The sequence below is a fragment of the Azolla caroliniana genome, unplaced genomic scaffold, assembly GCF_043228905.1.
Source record: "Azolla caroliniana isolate FFs.n. ecotype wild unplaced genomic scaffold, voAzoCaro1.0.p SCAF_20, whole genome shotgun sequence".
In the NCBI taxonomy this organism is placed as follows: Eukaryota; Viridiplantae; Streptophyta; class Polypodiopsida; order Salviniales; family Salviniaceae; genus Azolla; species Azolla caroliniana.
In genome coordinates, this window is record NW_028230455.1 from 10,050,896 (window position 1) to 10,062,924 (window position 12,029).

The window sequence follows — 12,029 nt, forward strand, 5'->3', positions numbered from 1 at the left end:
TTCCGAGAGCTCACATCCCGAAGTTGATGGAGCTGTTGAAGCAGAAAGTCGATATGGGCATTCTCGAGCCATCGAGCGCCCCGTACTCGAACCGGTGGTTTACCGTACCAAAGAAAAACGGATCGTTGCGCTTCATTCAGGACCTGCAACCGGTCAATAGGGTGACCATTCGGAACGCAGGGATCGGACCGACCATAGATGAGTTCGCGGAGGCCTTCGCCGGAAGGTCGATTTACTCGGTCGGTGATCTATATTCAGGGTACGACCAGTTCCAGCTAGCCGTGGAGAGCAGAGACATTACGACGATGCGAACTCCCCTCGGCCTAGTGCGGATGTGTACGCTGCCGCAAGGAGGGACCAACTCGGTGGCCCACATGGTGAATGCAATGAACAAGGTGCTGAGGGACTGCATCCCGGACATCACCATGCCGTTTCTAGACGACATCCCGATCAAGGGATGCCCGGTAGAAGAGAAGGACGAGACGATCGGGCCGGACGGATGCCGGCGATTCGTGGTAACGCACATCGACGACTGCGAGAAGGTGCTGCAAAGGCTAGAGGATGCGAGGCTAACCTTCTCGGGGGAGAAATCAGCCTTCGGGCAGTCGGAAATCATGGTGGTCGGACACTTATGTGGGCCGTATGGCCGGAAACCGTCTCCGGCAAAGGTAGAAGCCATCTCCGCGATGAAGCCCGACTGCAGCTCGGTCACGGAAGTACGAAGATTCCTGGGGGCATGCGCATTCTACCACATATGGATCCCGCATTACGCGCACGTCGCGGAGCCGCTGTACGGGTTATTGAAGAAAGGGCGAAGATTCGAATGGCTAGACAAGCACACGGAGTCGGTCCGGAAGCTGAAGGAGGCTCTTTCGGCAGCACCGGCGCTCCGAAAGGCCGTCTACAGGAAGGGCACCCCAGTGTACATAACGGTTGACACGAGTCCGACCGGAATCGGGTGGGTCGTCAACCAAGAAGATGAGGACGGCAATCGGTTTCCGGTCCGATTCGGTGCGAAGGTCCTCAGCGAACGGCAGCGAGGATACGCCCAGGTTAAACGCGAGCTCTGGGGTATCGTTTCGGTGGTGAAGGCCGACAAGGACTATCTGATCGGGACAGAGGTAATTATAGAGACGGATTGCATGCCGATTCTCGGCATGATTTCCGGATGCGCGACGCCGGACCTGGCAATGCTCAGGTGGATAGCGTACATCAAGTCCCTGGACCCGGAAATACGACACATTTCCGGGAAAGACAACGCCATGGCCGACATGCTTTCAAGGGCAAGATTCGATGACGAGGGCGGCATGGTTTCGGAGGACGAAGACGTCGGCGTGGACTTCTTCGAGACTGCGTATGTAGCAACCGACGGAACAAGCACTCCGGCGCTTAACGACTTCGACGCGAGCAAGTACGACGGGGAGTGGCTGCAGATCGGTGGGTTTCTGAAGACAATGACGCCCGATGCGTCATGGACGAAGGACGAGGCCAACCGGATCCGGAAGAAAGCGTACCGGTTCTTTCTCCGGGATGGCTATCTATGGAAGCACCCGAAGAAGAAGGACGGCGTTCCGCTCCGGGTGGTGGCGATGAAGGAAGAACAGGAGGAGCTGCTGACGGCCTACCACGACAGCCCTTGGGCTGGACACCGTGGAACATGGGCTACGTTTGAGAAACTGAAGGGGAAGTATTGGTGGCCGGGGCAGTACCAGGACGTGCATCGGTTCGTGACAACTTGCGAGAGCTGCCAGATGCACTCCGTAGTCCGACATCGAGACGAGCTTCACCCTACGTACCCTCCGGCCATCCATTTCAAATGGATGGTAGATCTAGTAACGATGCCAATGGGAGTAGGACAGATGCGGTACCTGGTCCTAGCGCGGGAGGATCTGACGAACCAGGTGGAAGGTCGGGCCCTTCCGAACAAAACGACCGCGGCCGTATGCCGGTTCCTAATCGAGGACGTGATATGCCGGTACGGGTGCGTCGGGAAGATCGTGGCTGACCGAGGGGAGTTGGACGCCGAAGAAGCCGCGGAGCTGTTCGACCGGCTGGGAGTCAAGCTCTCGCTCACCACTGCGTACAATCCAGAGGCGAATGGAAAGGTGGAGCGAGGACACGGACCGATCGTCAAGGCGTTGGTTCGGGCATGCGGAGGCCGAGTCGGTGACTGGCCGCGGCTGCTACCTTATGCTTTGTGGGCAGACCGGACCACGCACAGTTCGGTAACCGGGTACATGCCGACAGAGCTCATGTTCGGCCAGAAGCCGATCATGCCGATGGAACGGACGATCTCCTCGTGGGCAACGGTCGACTGGAGGGACGAGATGAGCCGGGAGGAGTTGTTGGCCGCGCGCATACGACAGCTCGAGCGGAGACCGGAGGACGTGGAACTGGCTACGGAGAAGCTCCGAGTAGCGAGGAAAAAGAACAAAGCCAGGTTCGACCGAACGCACCGGCTCCGACCGAAGAAAATCGAAGAAGGTGACTGGGTGCTCGTCTACGATAGCAGCCTCGACAACCAGCACCGAGCTACACGGAAGTTCGCACGAAGGTGGTTCGGGCCTTACGTGGTACAGAGCGCCAATGACAACGGGACATACCACCTGGCGGAACTCGACGGCACGAGAATGACGATACCGGTTGCAGGGAAGCGGATCAAAGCGTTCAAGAAGCGACACGACGACGAGCCAGACCCGGCTCTCCTGGTCAGCAGTGACGAACGATCCGAAAACGAGGATGAACCGACGGGCGAGGAATGAAGACGGGCCGGTTTTCTCAGTCCCAACTCTCTTGGCGCATACCGGAGGATGCGCGGTTAGGTGGGGGCGGATGTCGTGAAGAAAACCGTCCATAGGCGGAATCGGCGCACCTAGGCGTGGGAACCGGTTCTTCACGCGCGCAAGCTCCAAGTAGTACGAAGAAGCGAGTTAGGGGGATAATCGGCAGGAACGGGCCCTAACATAGGTAGAGACAAAGACCGCGCGAACAGTCTTTTCGGTCGCGCGCGCGAGCTAAGGGACGGCACGAGTCGGCGGCGTAACTACGCAGATGCGCGAAGAACGGAGCGGATCCCTGTTCGAAAGGGACAGGGAATAAAGATGACAGGACGGCCTGCTCGTCGGGCTATATAAGAGCAGGAAAGAGCTGTTGCAGGGGATCTCGCGCGGAGAGGACGAAGTGCTGTCGGACCGTTTCTGGACGCTTCTCTCTCTCTGTTTCCTTCCTTCTTGAGCTCCATAGCTTTCTGTGCAGGGTTCCGAGGAGGCTCGCGCTGTTTCGAGGAACGCCCGAGTGCTTCCGGCAGCGCCTCCAACCGGCTACCCCCCCCCCCCCCTTTTTGCCCGTTTTGTGCGTCGAAGCGAGCAGGCATCGGCATCTGTTCGCCGGCCTGTTCGGTTGTAACCAACCTGTGCCCCATCGAGGGTTGTAGTAGTGTTAGCCATTTTCTTAATATACATATTAAGTCATTCGCATCTGTCTGTGTCGGTCTCTGTTCGCGTTCTCCGTGCTGAAGGGCCGTGTCCCTGTGTATCCCCGGTCCTGCGTAGCCGGTTCTCTCTCTTTCTCCCCCCCCCACGCTTGCTCTTTGGTTCGAGACCCCCGCGGTCCCGCCTCGATTCCACACGCACTTGCGTAATATCTCGACAGCGTCCCCCTCGGTAAGAACCCACCAACATTCCAAAGTAGACATTAGGTAGGATTAGGCATAGTTTTAGCAATTAGTTAGTTCCACCTACACCACCTACCACATCACCCAAATCACGTCATGTTTAGAGGCACACATTAGTCACTTTCACATTCACTTAAGTATTTAAAGGCACATGCACAGCATCCAAGGCAAAGCACTAACTCCCTAGGACACGTGGCCATAATATCCTATTATGGCATCCACGCTCAAGAATCTCCAGGCTCCTCTTCATGCACAAAACCCTAGGCGTTCGTTAAAAAACAGTTACCCCAAGCCCACCCCACACACAAACGTTTTCTTGCACACCCAGCTTTCATCGCTCCCACGCTCTCAAGCCTCCTCTCGCTCTCAGCGCGTTCATCGCTCCCACCACTCTTGCTCACAAGCCCTCTCTTGTCCTCGTAGCCCCTCTGCCACACCACAACCATCTCCTTCCCTCACTCTGTCTCGGCCTGGTCGAATCCTCCTTCCCCAATCTTCCACACAGCAGAACCCCAAGTCCATTATGCCTCTTGCAGCTTCACAGGAAACCCGCTCCTGGCTTCAGGAACGAGGATTAGGTGGTTATTTAAAGGTGATCGATGCCCCTGCACACCCTGATGCCCAAACGATCACACGCCGAATCCACCCAGACACAGTCACCAACAATATGATTCGTACTACCTTGGACCTGAAGCGAGGAGGTGATCATGAGGTCGAGATTCCCCCTTCCACGACCCTGAAGGAATACTTTGGTGTGTATTCCATATCTGGTAAAGCCTACGGCACCTACGGTGGATTCAACAAGGCATTCGGAGAACTCGCTCGCATCCTGATGGAGTGCATACCAACCCTACAAGTATGCCATAGAGCAAAGCGGCGATCATTATCAGTGCCTACGAGGGAAACAAAATCGACTGGGGAATCATCACAGGCGAAGGAATCCGGTAAACGTTTGTTGCCTGTGATCAATCACTTCCTTACAGTCCTCTACCCACCTCCTTTCAGTTTCCCCTCGTCGCATCCTGACCCCTCCACCACCACCAAGGAAACAACGGGAGAAGATTTTGGAGATAACTCAGGAAGAATGGGAAGACTCCTCGTCTTCTCCGCCTCCCTCAGGCCTTGGAACCCTGCTTCCGCCTCGGCCCCACCCCCACCAAAAACACAAAGACAACGGGCGGTAACAGCAACCCGTGTCGAATGGGATGAGGCCGAGGAGGCCATCCCCGAGGATGTCACCATACGCTAGAGGCCACCAAGGACATCAATGACCTCTCCACAACCGAGCCCACGGCCCACAAGCTAGCAGCCCTCGGCCATCCGGCAGCAAAAGAGGAAACAGGCCAAGGAGCCAACACCACCGGCCCCAGACGCACAGGATCAGCCGCCAAAATGACGTTGCATCATTTGAGAGGCAACCACAAAAACCGAAGGCGACCAACATCAGAAATCAAAAGAGGCCAGCCCCACCTCCACGGACATAGTACCAACGGAGTCATGGCTCCAAGTCGGTACGATCGAGCATGGACAAACCACACAGATATCAGAGGAGGAAGTCCTCGGTTACAAAGATCTCCCCGCAGAGGCATACGAGTTTAGTGCACTAGTTCGACTGGGCACAACTTACGAGTTAATGCATTTCCTCACGCACGCCCAAGTAGCTACCGCCGCTTGTATGGCCGAGGAGCACTCCGAAACAAAGATGATTCAATGCGATCTAATGGGTGAAATCGAACCTCATGAAGATCGAGCCTTACAGAAGATAGGACGGAAGAAGCAAGTACAAAATGCTTCGCTCCTCATGGAACTACCGGATCTGAACATGGCCTTAGTCGAGGCATATCGCAATCTACACCACACTACTCAGGCAGCCAAGGACATGGCCCGATGTATCAAAACGACGCATCAGCAAGCCAAATGGGCTACCGACCTATGGCAAGCCGCAGAGGAGAAACTGACGACATTCACACAACAACAACTGCCCTTAATCCTCCCTACGCCGAGTGACGTTGTCTCACCAGCCGCTCTTCCGAACCCGAGCTCGAGTGTTGACGGTACCGTCGCACACAAAGACAACATCGTCCACCCCAAGATAGCCACAGCCGAGGCTAACACAATGACGAACTCGGTACAGACAAGTGAGCCAATGTCACGGGCAGATATCAGCCCGCACCCCCAAACCAGCCAAGCCTCCACGCAAACACCACCACCTCCGGTCGTCATGGAACGAGTGACACAAACAGATAGGGAGTCCTCGGCCCAAATCCAGCAAGCGGCAACCCAAACAGGGCCTCCCCTTAGGGACTACCAAGAGGAGCTTCAAGCCCAGATCACTCTGGCCGAGTTGGCAGAATAGAACCACGACAACATTCTTGGCCAGCTACAGGAACAAGCCGTGAGCCGCAAAGCGAACCTCAAGCGACTGCTTGCTGAAAGGTCGGTCGCGCTTGAAGCACGAGAACGGGAGGTGATGACCCTCCAGGTCTCTATCACTGAGGCTAAAGAACGTTTCATCAAAGAAACCGAATGGAATAGCCAACGGGAACAGGAGCTCTTCACAGACAACCAGGAATTACGACGTCATCAAAGAGCCTTCCAGGACATGGCCAACGAACATATGCAAAAGTGAAGGATCTCGGAGGAGCAACGAACAAAATTTTCCGATGCATATCACCAGTTGCAAACCGAGCACATTGCCATCAAAGAACAACACCGGGACGCTTGGCAACAGGAAAGGGACAAAACTGTAGCTCACCTCACCCAGCGTTATGAGCAGACCATCGCGCTCATCACTGGAAAAGCAAAAGATAATCAAGCTACTTTAGCACTCTTCGCCCACAAAAGCCAAGCCGAAGCCAAGGCCGCAAGGGAGGCACTGGAAGTTCACCGCGCGAGCATCGGCATGGACGATACCAAAATCAAGACCCTAATCAACAAGTATCGCCAACAATTCACCACGAAGATCAAAGAAACGCTTGACCATGTCTGGCAGGGGTGGTCAGCCCAAGCTGTAGACCTACACATACTACGCGCGGATGCCGAGAACCGATGGAAGGAGGCCCAAGGGTTTTACAAGATGGATGACACCAGCATCCAGACCCTCCGTGAAGACTTAATGGAAGAATATCATACCTTGGCAACATCCCACATCGCGGCCATCGAGCAACTCTTGGAGGAATTCAACGACGTTCTAATGGTGTTTCGTTTAGAAGCCGAAGCATACGAGGAGGAACGACTCGCTACCGGGAGTCACAGAGCTCCCACAAACACCGAGCAAGGAACCGAGTCACTCCCCACGGCAGCTCGATCGAAAGAACCTGCCCTTACCAACCTCCACATCCCAACCGAGCCACTCACCACGGCAGTTAGACCGGAAGAACCTGCCCCTACAGATGTCCACATCCCACCGGAGCCACATACTATAACCCCAACCCTGACTGAATCGGTCCCAACAAAGGAGGGCACACACGACGACACCGTCATCCCCGACTCGGCAACACAACCTCCATCACCAACCCCACCTGTTGAGCAGCCAACCCAACTCCACGCCCCCGAGGATATCCTCGGCATATTGGAAGAGGAATAAAACCAACCTATAAGCCCTCGTAGGAACGGGCAATTTTTGTAATTTGTGTTGTTTTGCCAAATCCATGGTGAACCGTGGGTCCGATGAACAAAGTCCTGTCCCACGGGCGTGCCAGGTGTTGTCCATAGGACAAAAATATAAATTAATTAAATGTAATACGTCGGTGGGTAAGGCGAGTAGGTAAGGTAGAGTTAGGTAAACGCTGAGTTTCGAGCCTCACAGTCAACCGACCGCTCGGCTCTGTATGAAGAAAAAGAAAAAGTATATAAACGGAGGTTTGCGTACCTTGGCAGGAGAGAGATATCCAGAGCCTAGGCGAGGTCTTTTCATAGTTATAAGAGCTTTGTAAGGTCACCGGTTGTGGGTCGTGCTTTTGTAATCATAGCTAATTGTTTGCAGTGATACATATCTATTAGCTCTTGTTGTTTTCATATGTGTGCCGTTGTTTCTAAGGTCTCAACTACGTATACGACCCGGGCTCTATTCCGGGTATGCTCTCCATTTTCTTCCCCTAACGACACCTCTGTGCGCAAGTCTTCACGTTACACTTCCCTTGATACCGATAGCTTGTAGGCATATCGAAGGTGTTTCCAACAGAACGGTTAACACCCCACACCCTCTATTATGGGCATGACCATAAATTATCACGTGGTAAGATTGTACCATAGTATTCTATACACATGGATAAAGTGTGAGGGTTAAATGAGAGTATAAAGAAAGGATGATTTCTTTTAATCCTAGAAATTGGGACAACCCATAAGGGCCAAGCGTGAACTTGCATGGGGTCCTTAGGTCTGGCTATAAATACGAGGGCTAGATACCCTCATTAACACATCATTCAACTACATTGAGACTTGCTTAAGTGGTGATCAAACTCTTGTAAGCGAGTGCGTCAGTACCAGGTACAACTCGATGCCATTGACGGTGGTATAAGACGTCGATTGTGTCATGATATGGCAAGACTCGAACCCATGACCTTAGGTTATATGGGTCGAGCTCTTGACCATTAGACCATCTATTGTAATACGTAGGATATTATTTTCATTTACATTTTATTATAGGAAATTAGTGTATATTCCAGATTTCTCTGGAACATTCTAGAAGCTTCAGGATTACTCCTGAAAACACTATAAAAGAGGGCACTAGGCATTATGTTGAACCAAATTGGTTCAACGCCAGTCTTAAGCCTTTTAGCCACCATTGTATATTCTCTTCATATAATACATATCTTTCTTATCATCACACACACACTCTCTCTCTCGATCTCTCTCTTTCTCTCTGTCTCGCTCACTTCTTCCTTCTCTCGAAGAAGTTCCACACCTCTCATAGTACTAATCCTTCGTTTAGTACTAATTCCTTCTCTGTCTCAGTACTGTTCATGACAGTTTGAACCAATTTTCCCTACCTTCTGTCTCTCTCATTTCCTACTAATCTTTTATTCATCTTTTCTTTCATCCCATGGCCACTGTTAGCGCTGAAGAATATCAATCTGTTTTCTCGGAATTTCAATGCTTGAAGGAGAAGTTCCATGCTTTGGAACAAGAAAACCAACGGTTGCTGGGGGATCTTCAGCAAATCTCCTTAGAAAAGCAGCAAACGCAACAACAGCATGGGGAACTTGCGTTACGCGTGCAACAACTCGAAGCCACCATCGTAGCGATGCAACAACAAGGGCCCGGAACACAAGGGATTCATAAAGAACCTAAGATTGGCCTTCCCACGAAGTTCGATGGAACGTGATTGCAGTTTAGAGGGTTCCTTAACCAGGTACGATTAGTTATTCAAATGCATCCTTCCCAATATCCCACCGATGCATCACGAGTGGGTTTAGTAGGCACTTTGTTAAGTGGCTCAGCGTTGTCATGGTTCGCTCCACTATTAGAAAAGGAATCTCCGTTACTCAACAATTTTGAAGAGTTTCTAGGTGAGTTTAAAGCATGTTTCGGAGATACTGACAGCATCAGGACCGCAATCAACAAAATCCGGCGATTACGCCAAGGTGACCGTCCAGCCTCCGCATACGCTGCAGATTTTCGCCTACTCGCCGCCGATATCCCTTGGGATGATCAAGCGTTGATGGAGCAATTTCGTTATGGTTTACGCAACGACGTCAAGGATTTACTCTTGACCTTCCCCGAAGAGCCAAAGTCCTTAACAGAAGCAATCAGTCGCGCGGTGAGATGTGACAACCGCCTCTTTGAGCGACGTTCGGAACGACAGCTACAGATGTCGAGGGCAAGATCAGAGCCCACCTACGCCTCTGTGGTAGCAAGACCTTTTCCGAGGGAGTCATATAATGCGCCTCCAGCGAATACTCCGACTCCGATGGAGATTGACACTACATGTCGTCGAGGGCCATTATCCAAAGAAGAAAAGCAGCGACGCCGTACAAATCGACTATGTCTTTACTACAGTGGACCAAGACATATCGCAATAAATTGCCCCCATAGGCCAAGAAGACAAGTAAACCAAATAGTCGCTAGTTCTAATTGTACTAAATCCGAGCCTATTTCAGTAGGGATATCTGATAGTCCTAATAGTACTAATATCCCAGATCTAGCAAACAAATTTGATGTCCTTAGTCAGTTAGAAGAAGAGTTAAACGACTAAGTCCAGCCAAAATAGGAGTTGTTTGGTTGGACAGCCCTAGATCTGTGCAGCCCATTAGTGGTTCCATTCCCTCTAAGCAAGTTAGTGATGTGTTCGTAGCCCAAGTAATAGTTAGTACTAAAAGTACCCCTCCAGTACATGTCCTAGCACTCCTAGATTCCGGAGCTAACTCTTGCTTTATGGATAAGAAATTTGCTCAAGCTCATAAGATATCCCTAAGAAAACTCCAATGTCCAGCCTCTATAGTAGTCATTGATGGACGTCCCATTGCTTCCGGAAATATCATAGAAGAGTCGGAGCCCATTAATATTGTCCTAGATAACTTAGCATGTGTAGTATCATTTAATATTATTAGTATCCCAGAACATCCTATAGTTTTAGGACTACCGTGGTTCAAGTTACATAACCCAGACATAGATTGGAGAACAAGAGAAATCCGGTGTCGACAAACCCAAGGGTCAAATCAGAAGATGGCAACCATTTCGCTACGTCAGTTGCGTAAAGAAGGGCACAAGGAGGAAATGTTCCTCTTTGCAATATCAGTAAACCCCTCCAACACTACTAAAGAAGAATCCACCGTTCAACTTCCCGAGAAGTATTGTCATTACGCCGATGTGTTCGATAAAGTACAAGCCAACACACTTCCTCATCATCGACCGTACGATTGCCCCATCGATTTACAACCTGGAAAAGAGCTGCCATGGGGACCGATCTACAATTTGTCACCAACCGAGCTGGAAGTCCTTCGGGCCTATATAGAGGAGAATTTGGAAAATGGTTTCATTCGGCATTCGAAATCTCCAGCCGGCGCGCCCATTTTCTTCGTCAAGAAAAAAGATGGATCGCTTCGTCTCGTTGTAGATTACCGTGGCTTGAATAAGGTTACAATCAAGAATAGGTATGCTCTTCCCCTTATCTCAAGTCTTTTAGAATGGATCAATGGTGCCAGGTTCTTCACGAAGATCGACTTACGGGGAGCATATAACCTCGTACGGATCCGACCAGGAGACGAATGGAAGACCGCGTTTCGCACCAGATATGGGCACTTCGAATATACTGTCATGCCGTTCGGCCTCACTAATGCGCCGACAGTCTTCCAGCACATGGCTAATGATATATTCCGAGATCTATTGGATGATTGTTTGATCATCTATTTGGATGATCTACTGGTTTATTCACAGACCCAAGAAGAACATGATTCTCATGTACTATTAGTACTAAAACGACTTCGAGAACATGGTCTGTATGCAAAGCTGGAAAAATGTAGTTTCGGGTGCAACCAAGTGGAATTTCTCGGCTACATCATTTCGTCAGAAGGCATCTCCATGGACCCAGCTAAGGTCAAAACGGTGGTAGAATGGCAGACTCCGCGTTCGGTGCGGGATGTGCAATGCTTCTTAGGCTTTGCCAATTTTTACCGGAAGTTCATACAAGATTACTCAAAGATCGTTCTACCTCTCACACAACTTACCAGGAAGGGACAACCGTTCATCTGGTCTGAAGAAACGGACATGGCTTTCGAGAGTCTTAAAAAGGCATTTACATTGGCTCCAATTCTAGCTCATGTCGATCCAGAAAAACCATTCATTATCGAAGCTGACGCATCGGATGTTGCATTGGGGAGCATTCTGTCACAACAGGGGAATGATGAGAAGCTACATCCTATGGCTTTTCACTCACGCAAGTTTGATGCCGCCGAAATCAACTACGAAATTCATGATAAGGAGCTATTGGCAATAGTGGACTCTTTTATGCAATGGAGGCACTTTCTGGAGGGATCCTCTCATCCAGTCACCGTATTTAGTGACCACAAGAATCTTGCCTACTTTCAGGATGCTCGTGTGTTGAATCGACGTCAAGCTCGGTGGGCCCACTTCCTCACGCGTTTCGACTTCAAAATTACATATCGTCCGGGGAGGCACCAAGGGAAGGCAGATGCATTATCACGGCGTTCGTATCTAGCACCCCGTCCCGGCGAGCCAGCTTTCGATAACCAAAAACAAGTCATCTTGGGACCGGCACAACTACAAGCAACACAGATCTTTGACATGCCTATGGATTCCCGCGTTATCGATACCATACGTGAAGACTTGAAGACAGATGTGTTCGCTCAAGCTATACTATCACAAATTGATCCCTCTCGAGCGTCGTGTTCACAGT